The sequence below is a fragment of the Lonchura striata genome, chromosome 13 (assembly GCF_046129695.1).
Source record: "Lonchura striata isolate bLonStr1 chromosome 13, bLonStr1.mat, whole genome shotgun sequence".
NCBI classification, from domain to species: domain Eukaryota; kingdom Metazoa; phylum Chordata; class Aves; order Passeriformes; family Estrildidae; genus Lonchura; species Lonchura striata.
Window position 1 is genome coordinate 1,379,830 of NC_134615.1, and position 27,439 is coordinate 1,407,268.

The following is a 27,439-nucleotide window of genomic DNA, read 5'->3' on the forward strand; positions in this document are numbered from 1 at the left end:
TTTCTTATGATCTGAGGTCCTGAATGCATGTGGAATAAAATATGGAAAACGCACCTTTTTTTTGCCACTTTTGATCACTAGTCCTTCTTACTTTTGGTAAATATTTTTTCCCCATCAATCAATATAAAACCTACCCTTTTCTCCAGAAACTTCCCCTGGATTTATGTGACCCCTGATTCTCATTGGTTGAACAAGTATATTCTCCTCCCTTTTATCCCCTCATTGGTCATTGTAAATTGAAATCCCACCTTGTGCTCCTCCCCTGAGAACTCTAAATGGATTATTATGTAATCTCCTCCCCTTGTTACCTCCTCCCTTCCTAAATTGCTTTACAGCCCTGTTTGGGGCATCTTGTCACTTCCCTTCAAGTGTGGCTCTGTCTGCTATAGTGTGTCATCTTCTGTCTCCCCCCCTGTTCAGGGGCAGCATAAAGGCAGCTTGGAGATGCAAACAAGGGCCCTTCTCTTTTCTTTTCCCATAACCCTCAGCATGGATTGCTTCATCAGCCAACTTCGGTGATAAGGGATCCTGACTTGCAGGCGAACTGCTACCCTCTGCCAGCCGGTGGCTGAGGCGGGGAGCGGCGCCTCATGGCACACGTCCAAGGGAGGAAGTGAGACCTAGCTGCTGAGAGCTTCTCTCCCAGGGCGTCAGACGCAGTGTCAAAAAAGAACCAAAAAGAGTCCTTTTGACACTTATGCAAAACATAAATACAACCTCTGAACAACCTGGTCTAGTGAAGGTCTCCCTGCGCATGGGGTTGGAATAAGACGATCTCTATGGTCCTTTCCATCCCCAAATATTCTGTAACTCAATGACTTTATTGTTTCAGTGTGATTTCATGGTTTACCTCCAAACCCAGGTTTCTTCCCTGAAGATTTCCTCCCAGGTGTGTCAATCACTCCTCCTTTTCCCACCGTAACCTCTGGTGAGCACTGTCTGTCACTCCTGGCATTCCAGAAGGGCATCGAGTGATTGGTCAGATTCAAAAGATGCCCTCCACCCCCAGGGGGCATTGGGCCATCCAGGTGTCCTTTGTCCTTTGAGACCTCCTCTCCTTTACCTGGTTGGTGGGCTCCTGACCCCTTCCCTCCTCCCCTCCCCCAGGTAAAAAGGCAAGCAACCATGTAGTTGGGGAGTTCTGTTGGAGGGGTTGCTGGATTCAGAGGCCTGCGGGCCAGAATAAAAGCTATGGATTAAAACCCTCCATCAGAACTGACTCCTTTCCTTCACCACCACCTTAAAACCTCTCAGACAGTGGGAAACCTGAGGAGCGACCTTCTGCAAGAGGAAGCTCCATCCCACTGCCACTGGAGCTCTGGCATGCCTGGACTGTTCTCCATGTGCCCAGCTGCGACATCCAGCTAGCCAAAAATGTTCTAGGGTGAAACACCACACTTGCTGCTATTTGGTTCAGCCGCAGGCGCCAGACAAGTCAAGGTACATCCCATCCACAATATTGATAATACCAATATTTTATGTTATGTGTTCACTGAAAGGGAAGTGTTCTAATGCATTTCAAATAATTACATTTTAAACCCCCCCAATAGCTTTTCAGTTTATTCTCCTGAATGGGGAAGTGGATTTTTAAGCATTAGCAACACATGAATATTTACAATAAGCAACAGAAATACCTTAAATATTATAAAAAATCAATTAATCAACAAGCATGGACAGAACAAAAAGAGTTTTCAGTTAACAGAGCTGTGACAGCTCTGAACAGGATAAAATAGAAACACAGTAATTTCATTGGATAATCAGACTGTTACTTGCATTTTATCCTTGAAGGGTGCAAGTGCTAATGTTGCCTTTGCCTGATGAGACAATGGCTGAGGCAGTCAGTTTCTGTAAGTCAAATTCAGCTTAAGGTTTATCATGGAAATCCATGAAAAGTGCTATTGACAGTTACAACTGAATGTAAGGTGCGCAAAATTATTCTTAAAATTATTGCTATGATACTGTTTTCACTGTAAGGAATGGAAATATCTTAATGATTTAAGAAAGATAGAATTTACTCATTCCAGAACCAGACATATCTTTTGATTGGTTGTGATTTTATCTAAACTGGAGTTAAATACAATTTGGGCTTAAAAAATTCATAGAGAAACATGGGAACATGGCTCTATGAAGTTCCTGTGCCTCCAATGGAGTGTAAATATAGTATTTTTTAATATTGAACTAATGAGTTTTGGGTTGGATAAGCAAATATTGATTTAGCAGTTGCAAAGGAATTAAAATACTGGGTCTCAGTAACAATTTCACTTTTATTTTATATCCTTGGATCTGTTATCGATAGACAGTGGAAAAGTCAAACCTTCATTTTAGGGTGGTTAAGATAAAATGTGGGATGGAGCAGGAGTACTTATTCAGGATGAATTAGAAATTGTCTGCAAAAGCAAAGTCTCCTGAAAGAGATATCAATATTTTTAGCCTATTTATTTCAAAATATACAAGCTATGACCATTTTATACCTAACCATCTCAGATTTCCAAATCAACTCTATTAAGGTCCAACAATAATTTTTTTGAACAATGATATATTGTTGGAATTGGATGATCTTCAAAGTCTCTTCCAATCCAAACTATTTTATGATCATAAAACCAAAACCAAGGTAAAGATATATAGTTACTGAAGGGTCTGTTGGCTTCAATGGCTCCCCCATTAAGCTCATCTGCAACAATCTCTAAATCTTCCCTGGCACTGTTCTGTGGTTATGTTTGAGCAACATAAATATTATTTAGGTTACTTCTCTCTAGACTTCATGGAATTTAAGAACTAATGGAAATAAAGATGCAACTTCCTTGACATTTGTTAGTTTTATGTATTTTCAATAATAGCTTCAATGAACTGGTTGGACATTTTCCCATTAAATGAAATTTAATTTGGAGGTGGGGGGGGGGGGGCAGAAGGAGCCACAGTAAAGCAGATTTTAAGGACCAGAGCCCTCAACTGAAGGCAGGATTGATAATGGGAGCTCCTCCTCCTTTTCTCTGCAAAGCAAATTTCTGACATTGCTGAACTGAACTAACCTTACAATTTTAACTTGGGAGAGCTTAGGGGTACTGACAAAGGCACCTGGACATGAGAGGGGATTTTAAAATCTTTTCTAAGCTTTGCCTTGCTTATGCCAAGGTGCAGGACTGGCTGTTCCAGCGATTTGCAGAGTTTTACCCAGTCATCTCCAGCAGGAGTTCCATCTCAAGGACCATATCCTGTCTGGAGGGACTGCAGACAATGATAAAGGCAATTAACAGCCACTTGAGAGATGGCAATTGACAGGGAAATACTCACTCCATTCCTCCAAATCTGATAAAACTCTTGACCCAGTGTGGCTCTGGCCATCAATGACTCCAAATGGAATAGCCACACCTGGCAGCTCAGGGAAATCTTGCTTATATGCACAATATTTTGGATATTCAAGGCAGATGAAACAACAATGCTCTGAATACATGCCAACTATTACAGGATTAAATGCAGGTTTGGTCACTGTCCAGTGTTTAATTGCATGTTCATTTTTGGAAATCATCCTAGTTGTGTTACAAATTAAAATTTGTCCAGCCAAATTAAAATGAAAAATAAAAGATTTATTTTGCAATCAAATTTTATCTAGCCAGCCACAAGGAAAGAACAGAGCTGAGCCTGGGGTTGACCCTGGGTGTGCTACAAAGAGGTCAGCCTCAGCAGAGGTTTTCCTCTATGCCCACACACCTCCATCCTGGCACAAGTGGTTTTTATAGGGAAAATTTTGCCTGAGGCCAAGATTTCAGTAATCAGTCTTTTCTTCCATTCAGACTCCATAGGTTAATAAGATTTTCTTTTTTGGTGATGAGGAAGAACAATTCAGTGTCCAGAGTTGTTGAATGCCTTGATGAAATTTACGGGAACGCTGCATTCACATGTATCTACTTGAGGATTTCCATGATATCCACATGGCCCATCTCCTGGCTGTGAAGGGGAGAGGCAGGCAAAGCCGCCCTGCTTCTTCCAAGCCGGCACTGCCACCTCTGCCGCTGCCGCGCAGGTTCTAAAAACAGCAGAGCCACACTGCCTGTGTCTGCAGAGGGCTGCACAGCCTTTTTTTAACATTAATTCGCAAGCAGCTTTCCCTCGCAATCTCAGGGAATTTGTCTCTTTCCCCCTTTCTTGTTTTTGAATGCTTACCTTTTCTTGCCTTCAGGTGTTTACCCTTTCCTGGCTTATAATTTTCTCTCCGAGGTCCCCCCACACCTTACTATTCCCTTGTCCCATATTTAAAAGTTCTCCTTACCATATTTCCAAGTCAGTGTCCACAAGCCGTTCCAAGAAGTCAGTTACCCGTGTGCTAAATGTGTATTTCAGTCCTGTCCAGGACCGAGTTTTACCAAGTGTCTAAATCGGTCTGTCCCTGACCGAGCCTTGCCAACCTAGTAACTGCACAGTGAACCAGTCCGTGGGTTTTCAGTTGGAAGAACAGTGAGCTCTCTTTTACCTGTTTTCCTGGACTCCCTGAATCCAGAGTCGGTGAGATTTACCAATTTCTCGAGTCCATAACGTACCTTCCCTCCCCCGACCCGTCCGTGGGTGGATCCCCGTAACTCCCTGAGTTTCAGGTCGTATGCGTGTTGTGAGTATACCGGAATCCTTTCGCTTCCCCTGTGGCCGACCACCTCCCTCTCGGGCTAGTGGAACTGCGGTTCATTGGGGTCCGAACTCGCGCCGTGACTATGTCACGTCTCACACACACACCCACTCACGCCCCACTCAACCACGCGATACTCACGGCTCCTTTTCCCGTGTGGATTCTTCATGCACGTTGATTTTATGAGCGAAAAATTGCTGCTGCAGCCTCGGAGATTTAGCTCCAAATTCCAAGAGCTCTGGGCCCATTTATACCCTTTCCTTAACGTGGCTTTTTGGCTGTTTTTGGAATCTGGTTGGTTCTGTGGAGTTCCTCAGTCCTGTCCGGCCGCTGAAATCAGTGGGGCGCCGCCCAGATCAAGGATAGGGAACTCCCTGGATACCCCCAAACCAGATTACGTCACGGTCAACAAGTTTGTTATAAATGAAAATTTGTCCAGCCAAATTAAAATGATAAATAAAATATTTATTTTGCAATCAAATTTTATCTAGCCAGCCACAAGGAAAGAACAGAGCTGAGCCTGGGGTTGACCCTGGGTGTGCAACAAAGAGGTCAGCCTCAGCAGAGGTTTTCCTCTATGCCCACACACCTCCATCCTGGCACAAGTGGTTTTTATAAGGAAAATTCTGCCTAAGGCCAAGATTTCAGTAATCAGTCTTTTCTTCCATTCAGACTCCATAGGTTAATAAGATTTTCTTTTTTGGTGATGAGGAAGAACAATTCAGTGTCCAGAGTTGTTGAATGCCTTGATGAAATTTACGGGAACGCTGCATTCACATGTATCTGCCCAAGGATTTCCATGATATACATCCTGAGTCTTTCACGTGATGATCAGCGCCTGGGGTCCCGTATCTCTCCAGACATGGCCCATCTCCTGGCTGAGCCGCACCCTCTTACTTGTAAGTTGTAAGTGAAACAACAGAATTCAAAAGATGCTGAGAAGTTACCAACTGCCAATAAAATAGATGTTTCCATAGAAACAGCCCTTCAGTATTGATCAATTGTAGTCTATTAATACAGTCCTAGCACCTTAATTTTATAGGCATCACATATTTCTATTTATGACTGTGTTTCTGACTTCTCTCCTACATTTCAGTGTCACCTTCAATGTTCTCATTGTGACTACTGTGGTCATCTCTAGTGTGTTTAGAACATTCTTACCAAGGAGCAGGAGCTCTGCCTGCTTAGGAGACAGAACATTCCTTCAGAAGCTGCTAGGCCATGGCTAAATTCCACCATCAAAATCCTATTATCTTAAAATTACTCTTTAAATGTAAATGAAGGCTTACAAGGCAGAAACTCTTTACACTTTTGTGTTTGTCTGAAATGAAATAATACAGCTCATCCTACTAAAAAGCTGATGTATTCATTGCATATAAATGTTTCAGATAGGGAGCAATAAAATCTCTGTCTAAAATTAGAAAGAAATGGAAATTTTTACTTCAATTATATAGACTGTTTTGCCAACTTCTGAAATTTAGCAGCATTTCTTATGGATATGGAAAGAAAGAGATTTAAATATAAATTCATTCTAGGTAACTCTTTCAAGGAATTATACAGCTGACAAATTGTGTGCTTTTTGCTTTATATTTCCATAAAACACTCCAACCAAAGAATGAAGATAATGTAAGAAGTTTCATTCTAAAAGTTCAAAGTTGAATAGTTGTAAAAAAATTCAAATTCAAGGGTTTGGATATAAATGTTAAAGGCTCTTGATACTTCCTGAGGTCATGAGGAGGAGATAAATTCTGAGGCAAAAAGCAGCGGGGAGCAACAGGAGGTGAGTTATTTCTTCCAGTGTTAATAAAAACTCTTGCAGGAAAATGCTTTATATAAAGGAATTAATAAAAGTATATGCATAGATTCTTTATTGAAGAACATCACAGTAATGATCATACTAACTTCTTTTTCTGTACCATAATTACTTTTTAAAATTAATGTTCCTACATGATGATTAGGTTTGATCAGAAAATGTTTGTCCTATTTCAGCCCTTTGGAATGAGAAGATTCCTGTCTTTTTTTTGTTGTTTAGTAACATTTGAAGTACATGAAGTAGGTTTAATTTTTAGCAGGCTATGGGCAACCTGACATCCTTCAAAATGATTCAGTGAAGAATACCAACTATCCCATAATAAAAACTTTTTCTGCTTCTGTGTTCTGTTTGTTTAAAGTGTGTCTGAAAGTGAAAGGAAAAGGAAGAATCTATAATTCCAAAATTCAAGTTGAGTGTCTGATGCTAAAACTCCTGTGGATCAATGTTTCTTATCTTTAACCAGATATTTACCAACTTTGGAAATCAAATAGCAAGAAGATGGGGGCAGTTTTTGTCTATAATCTCTTGTTCTTATCCTTTAATGACTGTTATAAGGAATCATTTTGACATGTCAATGTGAAGGGATAGAAAAATGGAGAGTGTTCAGGAAGCTAAAATGAATTTTCTTGATGTGATGCCGGATTTTCCCCAGCCAGCTCCAGGCATCAGGCAAAGAGTGGGCTATTCCCAGAAAGCAGTGCAGGCCAGGATACAGTTGTAGGGCTTAAACTCTATGACACAGGCTGACAAGCATCAAAGGCAGGAGCAAGAACAAGGGAGATGTGGCGCCTGGGTCCTGTGACCACTAGGGATACCACAGGGTCAGGTCCTCAGGAGCCGGATAGCTATCGAAAGGCTCCCACCATCAGCGGGAATACACTCAGGCGGCTTTATTTTCTCAAGGGTTTATTGTAAGGAAAAGCAAAGTAGGGAGCAAAGGGAAACAACCTCTCTGGAAGGAAGCTTGCTCTGAGAGCGCAGAGCTGAGGGCAGGGTAATGAATATAACTGCAACAGGGAAGGAGGGTCAGGGTATACAGCAACCAATGAGGGAAGGGTTCAAGGGTGGAGTAGAGGATGAGTGATGGGGTGACAACCAGTGGGGACAAGGGGAAGGAGTGGCTACAGGGAAGGAACCAATGGGGGGTACAGAGAACAAAGAACTTTCCAGAACTGGGGGACGGCTTACATAATGATAGACAGTAACAAGGGGAAGGTACAACAGAAGATTGACATCAGGGGAGGTGGGAAGTTACACATCGGTTGCCTCCCCTGGAAACTCAGGGGGTCTGTCTCCCAAGCCCCCTCCCACATCTCCCCTTTTTTGTTTATTCTATTCCAAGGAAGGGTCAGAGACTGAGAGCAAAAATGTGCAGGAGCTTATATACAGGGAAGGGGAGGTCTCAAGGGGAGGGTAAATCTTTAACCAATAGGGAAAACACGGGGGAGGACCACAGGGCAGGATTCACAATATGGAAACCAATGGGGAACCCAAGAGGAGGAGAACAGATCAAACAAATCAATGAGGCTTAAAACATTAGGGGATTTCCAAGGGGATTTTCAGAGCAGGGGGCAGTACCATGTGGGATTGACAACTCAGAAGGAGGAGGAACAGAGAACATTCTATAATGAGTAGGTCTTTAGGAAGATGTACAGGTAGGGGAGAACGTATAACTTAGACTGAACCAACAAAGCAGGGAGGAACCAGAGCAGATATTAGGGACAAAACCACATTGCAACAGTCTGGAATAAAAGAGTCATTTTCAAGAAGCATTTACACACATCTGTAAAATAACTTCACTATGAGTAGTGCTTGTGCACAGCAGTGCAAAATCTGACAGATAATGAAATAGTGTTCTTTGTAATATTGTTTTCTGAACTTTGAAAGAAAAGCATTTGTCAGTGTCTACTCTTTTGCTCTGAAACATTATTGTTGCTGCTGGTTCTGTTTAGAACTTATAAAAGGTTTCTTATGAGCTGAAAAATCACATCAATGTCATGAAGAAAACCTGGACAAAAGGTATAATATTCCAGCTGCCACTTAGGAATGAAGGCAGGGACACTCCTGTAACATCTTGGGCAGATGGTGAGTTGTTGCTACCTACCCAAAAGCATCTCTATATGAAAGTGTCTGGGCAGGTGTTACCACATACAAGCTGGTTTGTGCTAGGCACACTAAGCAGCTCTTGGGTTGACTGACAGGGTCCTCACCCAATCACATCTCTCCCAAGGCTACAGCCATTTCACTGGCCAGAACTTGAAGGGCCTCAGTGATCAGACCAATGAAAGTGTCCTGACTGGGTTTTCAAATGACTTTTATAAGGAAGGGATGGAGAATAAAGTCTCTCTGTTGCCACATGAGCGTCGGGGTGGGTGGCCTCTTTGTCTCCAACCCACTCCCCCCCATAAGCTGACATTACAGGCAGGCACACAAACAACAACGCAGTCCATGCAAACACACAATACGGTGTTGCAGAGGGTAGATAGATATGATTGTTATCTTAGCTAGCCGAATGTCACTTCTGCCCTTGGATGAATCCTGGAGTGAAATGGACTGTTCCATCCCACCCCGCAAAAGATTGTGGCTCATCCCACACCTCTGTACCTGCCCCTGAAGCATCGGAGTCTGTAACCCCATTGGCCCATGCCTTGTCCCAGCCCACCTAGGAGCCCCTGATAAGGGGGCTCCGAGCGGCCATGCAGCCTCTTGGCCCTCTCCTCCTCTTTTGGCCCTCTCCTCCTCTCTTGGACTTCCTCCCTCTCTTGGCCCTCTCCTCCTCTCTTGGCCCTCTCCTCCTCTCTTGGACTTCCTCCCTCTCTTGGCCCTCTCCTCCTCTCTTGGACTTCCTCCTCTCTTGGACTTCCTCCCCCCTAAACCCTCCGTTTCTCTCTCCCCTCCCCCGTCCTCCTAAGCCCGACCACGTGCTACGCCTGAGAGCACGAGGCTTGGGCATTCCTGAATCCTCCAATAAATCTCTCTCCCCAAGAGCAAGCTTCAGAGATCTCTGCCTCCCTACACCCCCACCGTGCAGGAGAATATTCATCCCACACTACGGGTAGCTGAGATCGGCTACTGAAAAACTTGAAAGGTCTTCTGTATAGAGTTCCTATGGGTTTAATAAAGCCACATCAAAGGCATCCAGGGACAGAAAACGGGGAACAAAGGAGGGTCCAGGTTTCAATATTGCATTTAACGGGGTGGAGATGTTCTCATCAGTGTCCAATAATCTGAGGGCACAGGGGCAGTACACAGGCAGGCAAAGGGTGACAACCAATAGAGAATACCAGGGTGGATATGCAGGGATACAAGGACCAGTGTGGAGACAGGGAATAGAGGACTTTCTAGAACTGGGATATATATGGGCAAAAGGGGCAGGTGAGGCCAAGAGGCCAATGGGGAGGACAGAACTGGGGTTAATTAACATGGTGCTGTAGAGCACTACGGGGAAAGATTTTTTCCTCTCCCTATGTTGTGAGGTGTTCCTGGGGCCTAAGGTATGCCCTTCCAGGACATGGCCATTGGTCTTCCTCTGCAGTTCAACAATGTCCTTCCCTGTGCACATGAGACCCCCACAGTGTGCTGGAAAACAATCTCCATTTCAAATAAACACCCAGGGGAGGGACATATCTGTCAGAGGGTCCTGCAGCAGCTGCCCACCCCAAGGGCACCTTTAGGAGGATTAAATTATTCCTGTAGCTGCAGAGATGCAGAATTTTGGTGTCAGAAGGCTGTAAAATCACCCTGTGCCTCCAACCCAGAGCCCATGACACAACACTTCACAAACACATCCTAGAGAGGGAGCAAGTACTGTCATGGAAAATTATTTGAAAGATACATTTGATGCTGAACTTTTGCCCACCAACATCTGGAGTAGCTGCCAGCTGTGGTGGCCTACAGCTGGCCAGTAGGCCTCAAAGTATAAATAATTGCAAATTTATAACAGAAATCTGTGATCAGTTACATAATTACCTTACTTACATAATTTGACCCCTAAGAGCAGGCCCGGGCCATTGGGGACTCAGGCTTCTATTGGCTGGTTGACCAGGACGTAACTGGCTCACTCAATGAGGACCAACCTCATGGGCTCCTTAGGTATAGAAGGGAGCAAGATCTCTATAAAGTGAGCTGTTGCTGCATGAACAGTGTGTCTTGTCACTTGTATGTCTCCAAAACTCTGACAGCCAGCTACATCCTTGTCTACTTTTAGCAGCCTGTGGGCTTGGTTATTCTTATGAGTGAAGTCATGTCATTAATGGAAGATCTATGCTTCTAAATCTTCCAGAGTTTCTCCCCTTTTGTGAGATAATTTGATAATTCTCTAAACTGACAGTGAAATAAAACCCCTCCCTTTCTTCTACCAAAGTATCTCAACTTGTCTCCAGCAAAGTAAATCAAAACAGTTGGTCAGCCACTGGACTGCATTCAATATATTTTGATTAATGCTGGAGTTAATTATAACACTAGATAGCATAAAAATATTTCTAAATATATTAACTTATTATATGACAACTGGAGCAATAGCAAGTGTAGATCATTTTGTAAGAGGGAAAAGTAAATATTTATGTGTTTATCTGTAAGATGCTATGAAAGCTCTGAGTGTAAGAGGCTTAAAAAACAGAGTGCTCAGTAAGTGGCAACAGCAAATCTGATAATTTTGCTTTGCCACACATAAAATAAATCAACAAAAGAAAAATGTTATCATCACATAGTGATAAGTGAGCTATGTGTTCAGCTAGTTCTAAAAATAAAGATAACACTGTAGATTCAGAATATCTTATTTCCTTCAACATTATGATATAATTGAATTCAGCTTTAAAGGAAAGTTTCCATTGCATGGTAGTGTATTAAAATAAGATATTAGTTAGTATAGGATACATGAGCAAAAAGCAGACACATCCTAACATTTGTTTTATCTTGCACATTTTATTCACTGCTTTTATTGTGAGAAAAAACCCTTTGAAACTTAGACCCACTTAGCAGGTGCCTGGGAGGGAATCCTCAATGCACTGGTGAGTTACAAAATTACTTCAAGAAAGAGAATGAAATAATTGAAGGCAGTTTGCTGCTTTACCACCTTCTACTCCAGGCCCTCAAAGTTTCAGTGAGATGAGGGAGTAGGGAGGGTACCAGGGATGTTTGTAACCCTCACATTCCCATTTCCACTGTAGGAGGGTCAGTACCTGCCCCAGGAGCAGCAGCTATGCTGGGAAGCGTGTCCAGGCAGGCAGCACTGGGAGAAGGGCATCCCAGGGCTCACGTGGAAAATGTGCACAGGGACCCTTTGCATTCACCCTTCCCCTCCCCAGAGCAGTTGAGGCACCAGGGCTTCTTTAACTCCACCAAGCACCAGCAAGCTCTGGTGTGTGCAATGTTTTCGGGGAAACACTCCTCCAGTCTGGTAGGAAAAGGGAGCTAAGGGAACAGCACAGTACCAGTGGAAGATATTCTAGTTAGGGGAGGAGAATCGGCCCCAACATGATTTCACTCCCTGTCAGAGCTTAAAATCCTTTCTATCAACCACACCACTGCATTTGTGACATAACCCAGCTCAGCTGGGCCTGGTCCTGACTCAGTGACCTCAATGCGGCTTTGCTTCCAATAATTTATATGAAATATGTCCATTGACAGCATCTCTCCTGTGGTTCATATTCAGCTCATTCTTAAGCAAATTAGTAAATCCCACTCTTTAAAGAGAAAAACAAAAGTCATTAATGAAAGTTACATATGCTGTGAACAACACATTTTGTTATTCAGTACAGCTGACTTTGACTTTTCATTATAAGGTCTCAGGCTCTTGAGGAAATTACTAAAGAAGGGAGAAAATGGGAAGCTGCCTTTAGGTACCTTTCATTATTTGCACAGGTGTAAATTGAATTTATTCAAGAGGTGGTTAAATCACAGAAATACAGGTTTCTGGTGTATCATTCTATACATGTTAACAATGAGCTTAGAATCAGGGGAGTTAATAACAAGAAAGATAACTCATTCTATTAGCATGAAAAATTATTCAGTGCTAGAAATCCAAAGTGCAGAAGAACCCCACCATTTTGAAAACTAGAATTGGATACAAAGCTGTTCAATAAACAACATATGGTAGAGAATTTCTCTTTGTTGCTTTCACTTGTTGCATGGATATAAAAACAAGATCTCTTAATAACCAAGGAAAATCACTCTTGGTTCATTTTTAAAATATATTTTTAAAATATAAACTAAACTAGCCAATATAAACATTTCTATATTCCAACTATGAGAACAGAGTAATTTTTCATAATCCAGACATTCTCTATATAATTTCTTTGAACTCTAGTAGATATTCTACAAAAATACTACTAATAACCAGCATTATTTACATTATAGTTGCATTAAAAATTGCATAAAATTGGATCTCACTTATGCCAGGTATGGGATAAAATATCTGGGAAACATCTCACATCTGGGAGAAATAGCCCAGCTTGCAATAAGGCATGAGTATTCATGCTTTAAGATGTCCATTAACAAAAATAATATCTTGAGTGTAGCTCAGAGCTCTTCTGCAGCAGTGATACAGTTATTTTCCTCAAAATCATGGATGCTAGGAGTTGTCCTTCATTCCCAGCATTCTTCTTTTGGGAGGAAGAGTTCTGTAGTTTGTTAATCTGTGCCTCCTCACGCTGGAGTTTCATGCTCCGGGAGAAGTTGTGTGACTTTTCTGGCCAGCTGATGCCATCTGCCGGGGTCTGCCTAAAGAACTGAACTGATTCATCAGATTTTTCTGGGGAAGTCACTCAATTTTGTTAAGGCCTGTATAAATGAACTCTGGGTCTTAGTTTCTGAGGCAGTGAGTTTATGCAAGATAACACCTTTACTCACAAATCTCAGTTGTCATTTTTTAGTGTTGCATTGCTCATTTAGCAAATTTTCAGATCCCCAAAAATTGCTGGCAGGAGCAGCAGAATCCAAAGGTTTTGAATGCAAGTTATAGTTACTGAGATTATTTAAATACTTACTTAAATAAACTTTATCTTATCCATTCAGGTTTAAATGTGTGATTTGTAATTGTTGCCATCCACAAAATATTTCATAAATGTATACATATATATATATAATATATATATACATATACATATATATATCTATTTATATATATACATATATATATACATATATACATTTATATATATATATACATATATATATATATTTTTAATATATATTTATATATATATATAAGGCATTTGTTTAACTGGGCTACTGATCTGACAGGTATAACAAGACAAAGCTGTAACAATTCCATGACCTGCTGGACTTTCTCAGAAATTTCAAATTAAATAATTAATAACAGAATTTTGCTGTGTTGACCTATTAGACAGAAGTGTTTGGGCTCTGTTGGTTTAGAAGAAAAGGATCTTCATCTTCTCCAAAGTGGAGGAATTGCCATGTCAGTTCTAAGGGAAGTAGCTCCCACCTGGAACCCTCACTGGCCCTGACTCCCCTGGAGCAGCAGGTCCCAGATGAAAATTAAAGCACAGAATGAGTCTGAGTGTGAACTGGCACTGTCCAGAGGTTCCCATAAAGCCTGAAGCACAGATCCCTTCTACTGGATGGGTATGATCATGCTCTTTTTTCTTCTTTCATTTATTCAGTTGTCTTTACTACACTGACTGAGCCAAAACCATAGCAACAGAAACGTAAAAGCTGTTGTTAGAAAACCAAAATACAGGAAGTGAGACAGGATGTAAATTTTCCTTCCCAAATCAAATGATTTCTGAAACAGCAGGTACAGGCCTTTAGGTTAGTCAGAGTGTGACAGAAATGTACATACCAGGAAAAATTAAAATAGCTTAATTCTTGTTAATGTTGGTACTTTTTCATGAAGATGTGTTGTGAATCACCCCACTCAATGACTTGGCACTTTGGTAGTGTTTGTGTAGAGGAGGAGCGAGAAGAGTTTTAAAAATACCTTTTGAATGTATTCCTGTATTTAATGAGGTCTCCACCTGCCAATGAAACACAGAATTATTCCAGATGGAACTGGTGTCTCCTGGAGGTCCCAGAGGCAGCACTGCTGATAGCCCACTGTGACACTGGGATGTTTCAGGTGGTGGCTGGTGGGCCCCTGGGCTGGTACCAGAGCAGGAGGCACAGTGTGCTCAGCACAGGCGGATTTGGGAATAACCCCACTCAGAAGAGTTACCCTGGGTTTGCTGTTGTTTAGACATGGCTTTGTTCCATCTGTAAACCTGCACATGTGACTTCTTTGAGATACTTCTATTAAATAAGCTTTAACTAAGTCTGATGATGGGATTGGAAATTCCTGATCCCTACCCCAGCCCTGTCCTCTCTGGTAGCCTGCACTGGTGAAAATTACTTAGATTAATGCAATTTGCTGAAACACTACCAGCATGAAATTCCTCTAACGGCTGCAACAAAAGACTCTTGCATTTGCTGCACTGAAATTCTGTGATTATTGTTAGATCTCTGAAGCACATCATGTAAATGATAATCTAGATTGTCCTTCTGAATTCCACATCATGCAAGAGCTGTACACTTTAAATGCCTTCAAGGGGAAGAAGGAATCATCACTGTGTTATCAGTAAGGCTTTTTTTCAGACATATGATTATCTTTGTCCTAAACCTCCTGACCAGCAATTAATTCCTCTGATCTATTACTGTTTCCAGCATTCAGAGCTGCCCAGAAATGACAGATGCCTCCTCTGTTATTACTGAAGTATGACTTGCACAATTGTATGTCTGTCACATACAAGCTTTTTATTGAAACTTATTTCAAAGTGTATTTTCTTAATATGTGAAGGTGGCTGATGGCATTTTTTAAATTTAATCAAACAGTTAAGATATCTCTCTGTCTGCTTTCTACTGAAAGAAAGGAATAACAAGTTTTGGTTTTTTTTTTCTACCAAACTTAGTATTAATTTCTGTGGTTCTTTTGCCTGCATTGAGAAAGCACTGCACTTTCAAATATTTCATTGAAGAAATAGGCTTGAATATGCTATTTTAGTGTTTTAATAATATTTGTAGTGGTATTTAATTTTTAATCTTTATTGTTAGACCAGAATCAACCTATTGCATGCAGTATTAAGTTAGATAGGCATGTGTATTCCATCTGTGGAATTTAGGAAAATATATCCCTTCCGCAATTGAAACGAAGCTGGGACTAGACTTGTAAATATTTCCATAAAACTGAATTGCCTTGTCTCTATCTCAATCCAGCAAGTCACTAAGGAGAGAGGAAATTATAGAGTAAATAAATTTCAGAAGAATAAGAAATCATAGTGTATAAACTGACTATGCACAGCTCTGAGAGGATTTTCCCCCTCCTGTCAGTTCAGCTGCAGATGCACAATGGGCACACAACTTCTAGGCCTGAGTTTTCACATTTCTGCCTGATAACTTAGATCTGGATATGACACCTTATTTTCCTCATTTATAATAAATATAAAAGTACAAATAATGTGAAAATTGAAGTAGCTGGGTTGGAGATTCCTCTCATAAGGATTACAGAATAACTTAAGTCCCTTCTCCTTGTGGCTGGATGAGCTGGTCTTATCACTCTGCAGTTATTCCTTTTTGCCAGTAGCTAATTTTACCTGCTTCACAGGAGGTCCAGGATTTGTTTTTGTAAAGGAGAGGATTTCAGAACATCATTAATTGCATCATATCACATTTGCTCTCCTTGAGACTCAAAGTAAAACACTGTAGATAAAGCAGGAGTATTGAGCCCTAATGATGGTACAATAGGTGATTTGGATTTTCAGGAAATTACAGTTAAATGAATATAAATTTCTTCAGAAGTGAAAAAAAATTATTTCTTCTCCTTCCAAGTAAAGCATGGTTGATGGCAAAGGAATGTCAGCTGAAAGAGCCACTAAGAATTTCAGACATTAAAGGAGGAATGCAGTTTTCAGTTATATTTTAAATTTCAGTTATATTTTAGTTCTTTAGGCCACAGGAGAACATCTACTGCTGTTTAGCAATAAAAGAAGCAACAGCTTTGTTTCTGACCAATAATCTGAGTTAAAAAAAAAAAAAAAAAATAAAGAGGAAGCTCTGTTTGGATTTATAGACATACTAGATTTCAATAGAAGCTTATCAAAAGGGTAAGAATGATCTTATCACTTGGCCTTATTATCAAATGAGAGTTATTTTAGCTGGCAATGTACCAGGCTGCAAACGAGGTGCAACTTCAAAGTTTAAGCAAGGAGGAAAGAGAAACAGTCAAGAAGTCATAAATTGTATAGTGTGAATAAAACAGATGCAGAGTTTCCATTAATTAGATTCAGGTTAAATAACTTCATGATGTTTTACTGGCCTACTTCCTCCCAGTAACTGATCTCTCACCTACTTAACTGTGATTAGGATCCTGCTATTAATGGTCTAACACATCACAGCAATTTTTAAATAACTACTTTGTTGTTGTTGTTAATGAAAAGGTGACAATTTTTATCTTGGAGGGTAAGCTAAACTCAAGCTTTGTCTATTACAACCAAGTAATCAAACCACTCTTGATGAAATAACCTCTTCTGAACTGTGTGGTTTGGGGGAATTGCTAAAATGTGGCATGTATTAGGTCTTTACTTCATTTAACTGCCCTGCTTCTTCCTGTGGTTATACTGCTGTTTTCATTTTGTGTTTGCAGTGCAGCAGTACTGGGGGTCAGAGCAGAGCCCTGATGGGATAAATGAACCCCTGAGATGGCATGGATCCTGCTCCAAGCATGCCAGAGAGGCCAGGGGTTAGGAAGGAGCAGTGCTGATTCCCATCCCAGTGCCAGGCATGGTGAGTGGGAAGGATGGTGAGTGGGGCTGGATGCAGACCTGGGCATTGCTCAAAGGAGAATCTTCCAGTGACTACTTACGGAATATATCAGCATGATTTGCACTGAAACTTCCTTCTGGCATTTCTGCCGATGGAGAATTGTTGCTTCTCTTTCGACCGCCACTTTGCTCTCGGGGGTTACTTGCCGCTGTCCCCCGTCCCTCCCCGGCCCCCCGGGACCCTCCGGCTAGCTGTCCCCTCTCGGGGCCGGGGTTTTCCGCGGTCCTGCTGCCCTGGGCTTACCAGGCAGCGTCTGGGTTAGCACGGTCCAAGCGGCGGCGCTGCCTCAGTCGCCGCTAGGATTCGGGATAAAGAGACCAAGAGAGACCAATGGTATGCTTGTCCAGATAGATTGTATTGCCTGAAGCATTGCAGTGACCAAAGGCCCTGGGCTATTGCCCAGATACAGTTTTATACAGCAAAATTAAGAGATAAGGTCTTAAACAATAGAGACAGTGTTCAGCTAAGGCACATCAGAACCACCCCAGGGGCCAGGTCCAATGGGAACTGCTCAGGGGTGGGGAGAAGAGGGTCTACAGAGGAATGCTGAAGCGGGACTTTCCCGAAACAGTGGAGCATACATAAATGTATCTTTTACCTCAGTTTACCATTCCCAAGGCCTTTCTAATACAATGGGGCATACATGAATGTATCCTTTTCCTAGTTTACCATTCCCAAGGCCTTTCTAAAACCTTCCTCCATGCTACCATGCCAGCATGATAGCAACAGAGAACCATTCCCAGCCTGCCCACATGCAGCTCCTTGCTCTGCTGAAGCAGTCAGTCACACTCAGCCTCTCATCACTCTGCATTTTTCCTCCTCCTTTGCTCCTCAGAGCTGGAGTAAATGTGTCCAAGAGCCCAGCTCACCCCTGCCTGTGCTTGGGCACATAGTCAAGGGATTAGGGCACTACTGCACATGAACACTTTGCTTACATTGTGTTTACTCAGTGCTGAGGGGTGTTAGGAATTCCTGGAGGTCCATTTACCTGGTGGTTGCAAAAGTGTTCCACTCTCCCATTTCACAGAGTAAATCTGGACCAATATTCAACAATATTCAAATATATATTGGGGAGAAAAACCTCTGGAAGGAGCCCCCTGAAAGCAAACCCCCCACGCAGCCCCCCCTTCCCCCCCCCCCCTCCCCCCCCTGGTTTGGGAAGAATTTTCTCGGAGAGAAGTGAAAAAGAACACTCCCCAGCACCAAAATAATGAATAACACCAGATGACAACAAGACTCTTTCACCACTCTGAAGGGATGACAAATCCAGAAAGTCTCTCTTGGGAATGATCACCCAGGTCTGGGCACTGGGGATGGCTGCTGCAGATCACAGAGCGCAGGCTCTGGGTGCTCCTCAGTGTTTCCCAGGTTGAAGTTGAAGTCTGGAGCAGTGTAGCAGGTTGGAATGATATTCAGGAAAGGGAAAGAGAAAAAAAAAACAATCTAGTGAAAAAATTGGACTGCTTAGCTAAACTAGCTAACAAGCAAAAGCAAAGGCAAAAGGAGAAGCAAGAGCAAGCAAGCAAAAGCAAGCAAGCAAAGCAAAGCAAAGCAAAGCAAAAACAAGCCAGCCAGCACCATCCTCTTCTAGACAACAGACCATGGTGGAAGGTGAGCTGGCTGATAACAAGACAAAACAAACCTTCACTTTCAGAGTCAGTTCTGAAAGCACAGAACATAATATCAAACATAAACAGAACACACAATTGGGGATACAAGCATCATGTCACCCTCTGACACTCCTCAATCTTGTGTTGTTTCATATTCCTAACATTATTCATTTCTGACTTGATAATATAATATTAGAATATTTAATTTCATAAAATCATAGAATCTTGGAGGTTGGAAAAGACTTTCAAAACCGTGGAATCCCAGCTGTGCCCGATGCCCACCTTGTCCCCAGCCCAGAGCACTAAGTGCCACATTCAGCCCTTCCTGGGACACCTCCAGGGATGGGGACTCCAAACCTCCCTGAGCAGCCTCTGCTAAGGCCTGACCAACCTTTCCATGGAGAAATTCCTCCTGATGTCCAACCTGAGCCTCCCCTGGCACAACAATATAATAAGAGATTAATAGTAATAATTTAAGAATTAAAGTTGCTCTCACCTTGATGCAGCTTTTATTTTTTGGGCAAAAAGGGATCCTTTAAAACCAAGCCAAAGATACCCTGCATTGCTCCAACAGTGGAGCAGCTGAAGTGGAATAACTACGTGTAGCCCTAGGTCAGGTTTAGTTCCAGCAGAGAATCCCAGGCCAAAGGAGATCCCATTGTCCCCCCACTCATCCTGATCTCCTGGGGTTACACTGCATAGATTTCTGAATGTGCAGGAAATGACCTGAGGCTTGGGGGAATTAAGGGAAGAGCTGTGATGATGGATTTCAGACAGAGTTGTTCTGCTGAGGTGGTCAGTGAGGTTGGCTAATCTTATTTGATAGAAGCCTGCAGGTTAACAAGATAAAAACATTAAATTTCAGGATATACCTTTATATATACCTTTTATATATACCTTTTTTATATACTTTTTGTCATGGTTTGACACTGGCACAATGCCAGTGCCCCCATGAAAATGTGATCCCTACCTGGAATGCTGTGAAGTGGAATCTAGAATAGAGCAAAGCAGGCCCAAACTTGATAACAGGAAAAAACTTTATTAAACTACCACTACAAAAGAAAAGAGAAAACTAAAGAAGGGAAAAAAAAACCACACAAAGATCCAAATGAAACCCTTGCAAAACATTCCTCCCCCCCACCACCCAACTCCAACAAACCACAGTGAGACACAATCTGGACCCCAATCAGGTTTCCACCCTCCAAACAATCGACACTCAGTCCATCGAGGGAACAGAGTCTCTCCTGTGCCACAGACCCCTCAAGAAACACAGCTCCACATCCTGTGTTTCCATGTCACACATGGCACCGCCCGGAGAAAAAAGTTTGCCATGGTGACCCTTCTCCTTTCCATGCACAGTGCTCTCACCACCAATGCATGGATGGTCAGACTGCCTTTAGGATTTTTCCTTTCAAGGATGCCCTGCCAAGAGGGGAGAAAACAACAGTTCAGTTTTTCATTGTTTGGGACCACAGTCCCCCCCCATTTTCCCCTGGGGCCGAGGGCTCAAGAACAGAGATCTTCTCTTCTCTTTTCCTTTCCAGGGCAAGGGGGCGCCACCACAAACCCCCAAACCTTTTCTCTGTTCACTCCACTTTTGTCTTTTTCCCAGCTGAAGCAGGTCTCTTGACTCACTGGCATCCTCCCAAAACACAGTCCCTCTTGAAGGAGAAGATTTGGTTCAGGTTGTGGCTAACATGGAAAAGTCCAGGCAAAAGCCACTCCTTGTCCCCCTCCCATCCAGAATTCCTCCTTCCAACATCCCATCCCAGGGTCCAAGGTGTCCCTCTTCTTCTCTTTCAAACCGAGGAGGGGAAAGGAAAATTCACAAGCTTTCATTTCTCAAGGAAGGGTTAAAAGTCCGAACTCCCAGGATGGCTCGATGCCCGGACATTCAGCAACTCCCACACAACTGGGCACCTTGCAGCAGCTCCCCCCGCTCCTCCTTCTTTGCGGCTTTCTCTCTCCCTCTTGGGAGAGGAACTCTGGGGGGGGAAATGGAGACATCCCAGATTTCTTCCACCCTTCCATCTGCAGGGGCCAGCCCGGTTCCAGTTCTTTCACCACCCTTGGGGCTTTCGGCCTACCTTTCTCAGGCCATGGGCTTCCCCTCCCCCACCCAGCTTGTGGCTGGGCAGGGGAGGTTTGCACTGCACGCTGACCGGAACCAAAGAGAGTGAGTTCCCCTGGGAATTCTGCTTTCAACCCCTCTGTGTTCTCAGAGGCGTGTCTACTTTCAATTGGTCAATATCTAAATTGACCTCTTCCTTCCGGGAAAAATTATCTTTCCGTGTCAAACCACGACACTTTTATATATACCTTTTCATTTTAAATTTAAAGATTCATGTGGCAAAATAGTCACTTAAAAGAGTAAAGGGACTCTTTTCAAGGGACTTTTTGTGAGGGCCTGAAGTGCCAGGACAAGGCGGAATATCTCCCAGTGTCAGAGGGCAGGGCTGGATGGGATATTAGGAATTAGGAATTGTTCCCTGGCAGGGTGGGCAGGCCCTGGCACAGGTGCCTAGAGCAGCTGTGGCTGCCCCTGGATCCCTGGCAGTGCCCAAGGCCAGGTTGGACACTGGGGATTGGACTAGCCTGGGACAGTGGAAGGGGTCCCTGCCATGGCAAGGATGGCACTGGATGGGCTTTAAGGTCCCTTTCCACCCAAACAATTCTATGAGTGGATAATTTAGCGTAAGTTTTATGCTAAAGGGCACATTTCTGCATGACTTCCTTTAATAACTGCAGTCTCAAGCCTAATTCAGCCTTTCAGATAATTGCAGTGTGAGCACTTTCATTTTTCATAGTTGTACAGTGAGTTATCTTATTCTTGCTCTAGTAAAAACATGATTCTTATTGTTGACTTTTTAAATAGCGGTCACTTAATTGGAAACAGATGCTACATTAGGAGGAAAACCATTTTAATTAACAAATTTGAGCTGGAAAATTGCAGATACCTGAGGAGCTGAAGCAGATTTAAAATAAAGGGCAAGATTTGCTGTCCATTATTTAAATTACAGATAATTTCATCATAGGACAACTAAAAAAAAGTTAATGAGACCATTGGAAAGTTTGTATTATTTAGTTTGTACACAAACAGTCTAACACTGAACAGAAGAAACAAGTGAAATACATTAATTTAAAAGCAGATTTTTCTCTCTCTTAACAAAAAGCCCATAGAAAATTATTGTTTTGTGCTTTTACCTTCTATGAACTTTTATAAAGCTTATTTATATATGATTTTGTTTAATATTGTCTTTTCACTCTGAACTTACAGAAACAAATAAAATCCTTCAGTTTAATGTTAGCAGTATATTAACTTCAAGAAGTCTTACATTAGGACATGATGCACTTTGGAACTGAAAACTAAATAAAACCCCAGGGTATTTTTATGAAAAATTGGACTTAAATGCAAATAAAGCAACATATGAATCACTTGTTTGCCGGAGCTACCCTAGGTTGGGGGTGGCTCCGTGTGGTGGAAAAATCTCTCCTCCAACCTGTGCTTTCAAAGAAAGGCTCAGATGTCTTCTGTTGTTTGGTCTCAAGGCAGTTTATTGCAAGGTATCTAAAAGATTTTCTTCTGGAGCTGCTGTGGTTTGCTCACAGCTCAGGCAGAGGCACACACACACCCTGACATCCTCTCTGACTCCGACTGCTTCTTCTCTCCCTGCCCAGGGCTGCTGCTGTCTTTTATGTGGTACATTACGTGTTACATGGTTACAGTTTTTCCCCAATGCCTATTACCTATATTAAATTGTGCTTTTCTATCTTTTATATGGTACATTACATGTTACATGTTTACAGTTTTTCCCCAATGCCTATTACCTATATTAAATGGTGCCTTTGTACTCTAAACCAATCTGTGAGTGCCAACATCACCAAGAACATGGAGGTAAGGAAGAAGAGAGAGGGAGGACAGGGCAGGCCCAAATCCCTACATCTTAAAACCTCTGACCCCCATGTACAAAACCAAAACCCCCCTGTACAGCACTCAAAAATTCTTCCCTTTACTTTGCGACTACTTCTACTATAATATCTAGGCTTTTGTGACTGACTTCTTGTTCTCCCTGCAAGGTTGGTAAATAATTCCATGGCTCAAATCCAAAATCCCAGCTGTTTCCAGCTGCCTGCCAGAGTCTCAAATGCTTCTGACCTGGGCCTGGAACCTCCAAAAATGTCGGAGGGACATTTTGAGTTCCAACACTTGTTCATTACCAGAGAGCTGACACAGGTGAGCCTCTGTTTAATTTTGGTTGAAATAATATGTGATTGACAACCTTTGATTAAAAGCAACAACATTCAAATTGAATATCTCTCTTTTTCAGGTGAGTCCTCAAGGGCAAGGAAATATCCGCTGGAAAATTTGGAGAAATACATTCCTTGTGACCTCACTTTGAATAGATTTGAAGCACCATTTTCAGTTACAGTTTTCTCAATCCTTAGCACATCAAATGCATCATGTTGGGCTCTGTTGATTTATAATTTCATTCTGGGGGAGTTTGGGCAGGAACAAGCCCAGCACTAGCACAGGCTGGGCGACCTGCTGGAGCACCTCTGCAGGGAAGGAGTTGGGGGTGCTGGGGGACACAGAGCTGTCCCTGAGCCAGCAGAGTGTCCTGGGGGTGCTGGGGGACACAGAGCTGTCCCTGAGCCAGCAGAGTGTCCTGGGGGTGCTGGGGGACACAGAGCTGTCCCTGAGCCAGCAGAGTGTCCTGGGGGACACAGAGCTGTCCCTGAGCCAGCAGAGTGTCCTGGGGGTGCTGGGGGACACAGAGCTGTCCCTGAGCCAGCAGAGTGTCCTGGGGGTGTCCTGGGGGACACAGAGCTGTCCCTGAGCCAGCAGAGTGTCCTGGGGGTGTCCTACGGGACACAGAGCTGTCCCTGAGCCAGCAGAGTGTCCTGGGGGTGTCCCGGGGGACACAGAGCTGTCCCTGAGCCAGCAGAGTGTCCTGGGGGTGTCCTGGGGGACACAGAGCTGTCCCTGAGCCAGCAGAGTGTCCTGGGGGTGTCCTGGGGGACACAGAGCTGTCCCTGAGCCAGCAGAGTGTCCTGGGGCCAAGGAGGCCAAGGGTGCCCTGGGGCATGGGGAAAAGCCTTGACAGCAGGTCAGGGGTGATGCTGCCCCTGTGCCCAGCCCTGGAGGCACCTCTGGGTGCTGTGTCCAGCTCTGGATCCTCAGCACAGCAGGGCCAGGATCTCCTGGAGCATCTGCGTGCCCAGGAAAGGCTGAGGGAGCTGGGGCTGCTCAGCCTGGAGAGGAGCCCCAGCTGACAGGGGTCCTCAGGCCTGGCTGTCCCTGTGTGCAGGAGGGCAGAGCAGCCCAGGCTCTGCTCCAGGCCCAGCCATGGCCCCAGAGCCACGGGCAGGGCTGAGCCCAGGAGCTGCCCCTGCCCAGGAGGCAGAACTCCTGCCCTGGGCAGTGCCAGCCCTGAGCAGGTGGAGCAGAGAGGCTGTGGAGTCTCCTCCTGGGGATATTGCAGAGCCACACGGACACTGCTGGGCCCTGTGCTCTGGGCTGGCCCTGCTGGAGCAGGGAGGTGGCACCAGAGCAGCCCCTGTGGGCCCCTCCAGCCTTACCCACCCTGGGGCTCTGTGAGTTCCCATGGGGTGGTTCAGACTCCCCATGTGGAGAGAGAACAGGCAGGATTAAGTTACTTCTGATTAAGTTAGATCTGATTTTGCCTAGGATGTCCTGTCTAAAGCATGGTCTGCTCTAGGTGAAGACATTCACAAGCACAAATTCCATTGTGTACAATATTCCCTACACAGAGGCGTGAAAAGGGAGCAAACATCTCTCCACAAGGTGGACTAAGTGGATTTGTTACCAAAATGTCCTGACTGTGCAGCTTTTCCATGGTGAACGGTCTGCACAGGGAATGGGCTCCATGCTCTCGAAGTTCCTACTCTGGGCACTGTTCACTGAAGGCACTGAGGGAAAAAATAATGTTTGGCACACAAATCTGGGTTTAGGTACAAAATAAGATATTTTAAGACCTATGACCTGGCACCCATTTACTGTTCATGGGCTTCAAACTGACTCCAAAGTCCTGCAATGTTGGTACAGTGTCATTCTCACAAAAGCTATAAATAAAAATATCTGCACACTCCCTTTAGTGTTTATTTTTCTTGTTGATGATGAGAGTGGCAGCTCTTGTGACCTCAAAAAAAATGGAACCCAGAGTAATAGTGGGAAACTGCAGTGTGGTTTCAGGCTAAAATTTTTATTCTTGATCATGACATGTGAAATGTGGACCTGCAGCTGTGGTGTTCTTACAGCTTTGCAGTAACTCACCACTGTCCCTGCTCACCAGTGGAGACATCCAAGAGTGCCATAAGTGATGCAGAACATCAGCCTGGAAGATCCATATTCTGATTTTTCATAGATTTTAAATGTATTTATTTTTTTTGTTTTCGGTTGGGTTTTTTTGTTTGTTTTTTGTTTTTTTAACAGTTACGAGAGATTACAAAATGAAGATTTTTGGTTGCATCTCTGGAGCAGAATTTTGGATCAGCTCAAGACCTCATACTGGTGTTCTTTTAGAGAACTTTGACATCTGGACTGAAATAGGTATTTTACAGGATAATACCAAGTATGTAACTGCAGAATAATTAATGTCTCTTCAGCTATATTTTCTGACTCCTCTGAGTTGATATCCAGATGATGTGTGAAGTCAACCTGGCATAAAGTATATGCAAGTCACTGTAATGATTCTTCAGACATCTTTCTATTTGTTTGGTTTTATATACACTTTTAAATAATTGCTAAGCCCCAAAATACTATAGTCATAAATTGCCTAGGAAATAAATGAAAAGAATTCTTTTTGTAATATGCTTTTTATTTGAAGATCTCTTCAAGCTATTTTAAGAGCTTGTGGAATTCATAGCATAGGTTTGAAGTGCAACATATTTTGTAACCTTTCTGTGGACAGCAAACTGTACAAAATTGCTTTGAAAATATTTCTGACAATTCCAGTATTATTAGGAATACAAAAGTAGTGATTTTGTATTTGTGGGCAAAATAAGTGTTTCATATAAAATAATAGGCAAAGGAGGAAGAAGAAAAGTGATTCTTTTTGTTAAGAGACCATTTCAGAAGGCTCTACTAAGGCATAAATGAAATGTATTCAATCAAAAGATTTTCATTTCCTTTTTGAGAAGAATTAAGAAGAAGAAAAATGTGTCATTCATTTTCTATCAAGGGGAGAAAAAAGCCATTTTCCAACAAACTCGAAACAATTCTAGATCTAAGAAAAAGAAGATACCTTTTAATCCTTGGAATCAAAGAGAGACATCTCAGCAAAGCAGCAGGTAAGGCTGTAATAGCAGAGCAGTTATTTCATCTGTTTATTTCCTGTCTCGTCTGCACTAACCTATAAATTCACACAGTTCTGTTGACTAAGAGTGAGATGGGAAGCAATATTTTATCTCTCTCTAGGATGAGGGAGAGCAAACTGGAGGAACATGTCCTGTCGGGAGCAATGCACTTCAAGGAGGACAAGTACTTGTGGCCTATTTGAAGAAAGCTCACAAAACAGCTTCAAAAGATATCAGAGCAGCTTTTTAATAGAAATATAAATGAATTAAGGTTCTTTAGCCTAAAGGGAAGAGCACTAAACACAGGAGAGTTTCAATTTTATTATTCAACAACTTTTATTGTAAAAGAGCAGGTGTGTGTTCATTACTTCATCACATCCACCCTGGAGATGTTGGGAATAATGCAATAACAAGCCCAGCTTAGGTCAGACAGAAAGAGAAAACCGCTCTAATAGCTGGGCAGGCTGTCACTGGGAGAGAATCCCCAGGGACTTATGGAGTCTCCAAATTTAGGAACAGTTTAGCACAAAGCTGACAACTGTCCCTGGGAAAGATATCACTGTGGGCTGTTTGGGGGGGATAGTAGAGGATTAGTGCATGTCTTGTGCTCCCATCCAACCTCTGTTAGGGTTTTTTTTTCCTGATTCTACAGATTATGATTTTGTTCCCAGCACTTCATGTCTCTTTTGAGTTCAGAATTCAAAATGCATTTAAGAGAAAGGAGGGATAAAATGGAAAGCTGTGGTATTCCTTAAAATCAGAGGGTTTTGGGCAACTCTTAAACAACTCCTTGCCTTACTGTAAGGTATGGTCATAATGATGTAAACCCACGATATGAAACTTTCTCACCATTATATAAAAGAACTGTGTCAGGCTTTGAAAAAAGTGGGTTCTCTTCTCCTTATTTTTTTAATAATGTGTTGAAAGGTATATTTAATTCTTATGCCTTAGTCCCTGGTGATTGTCGAAATGTGGCTTCTCTGATCTTAACCAGTTCACCATATCTTTTATGGGAATTACAATGAAGAAAGCTTCTTCATAAATTGGTTGAAAAATATGAAAACACTCTATATGAGAATATACATATTGCCCAACTAGCAAGTGATCCACCTTCCCATAGACCAGAAAATCAGGCAGTGGAATTGCCTCAGCTTGTGCTCACAGATATTAAAGATGTTGCTAGAAAAGCTTTGTTTTCAGTTGAGCCAGCTGGTACCCATGTAAATGCTTATACTACTCTCAGACAAGGTGAATTGGAACCCTTTGGCT

General features: G+C 42.8%; 1 long non-coding RNA gene across 1 annotated transcript; it reads right to left on the bottom strand.

Moving 5' to 3' along the window:
• Nucleotides 1–19,872: 19,872 nt before the first annotated feature.
• On the bottom strand, nt 19,873–21,138 carry LOC144247043 (uncharacterized). The gene is made up of 2 exons (XR_013340738.1): nt 20,429–21,138; nt 19,873–20,275 (listed from the first exon to the last, which is right to left on the bottom strand). It is a non-coding gene; the product is annotated as an uncharacterized LOC144247043 (long non-coding RNA).
• Between the last annotated feature and the right edge of the window lie 6,301 nt (nt 21,139–27,439).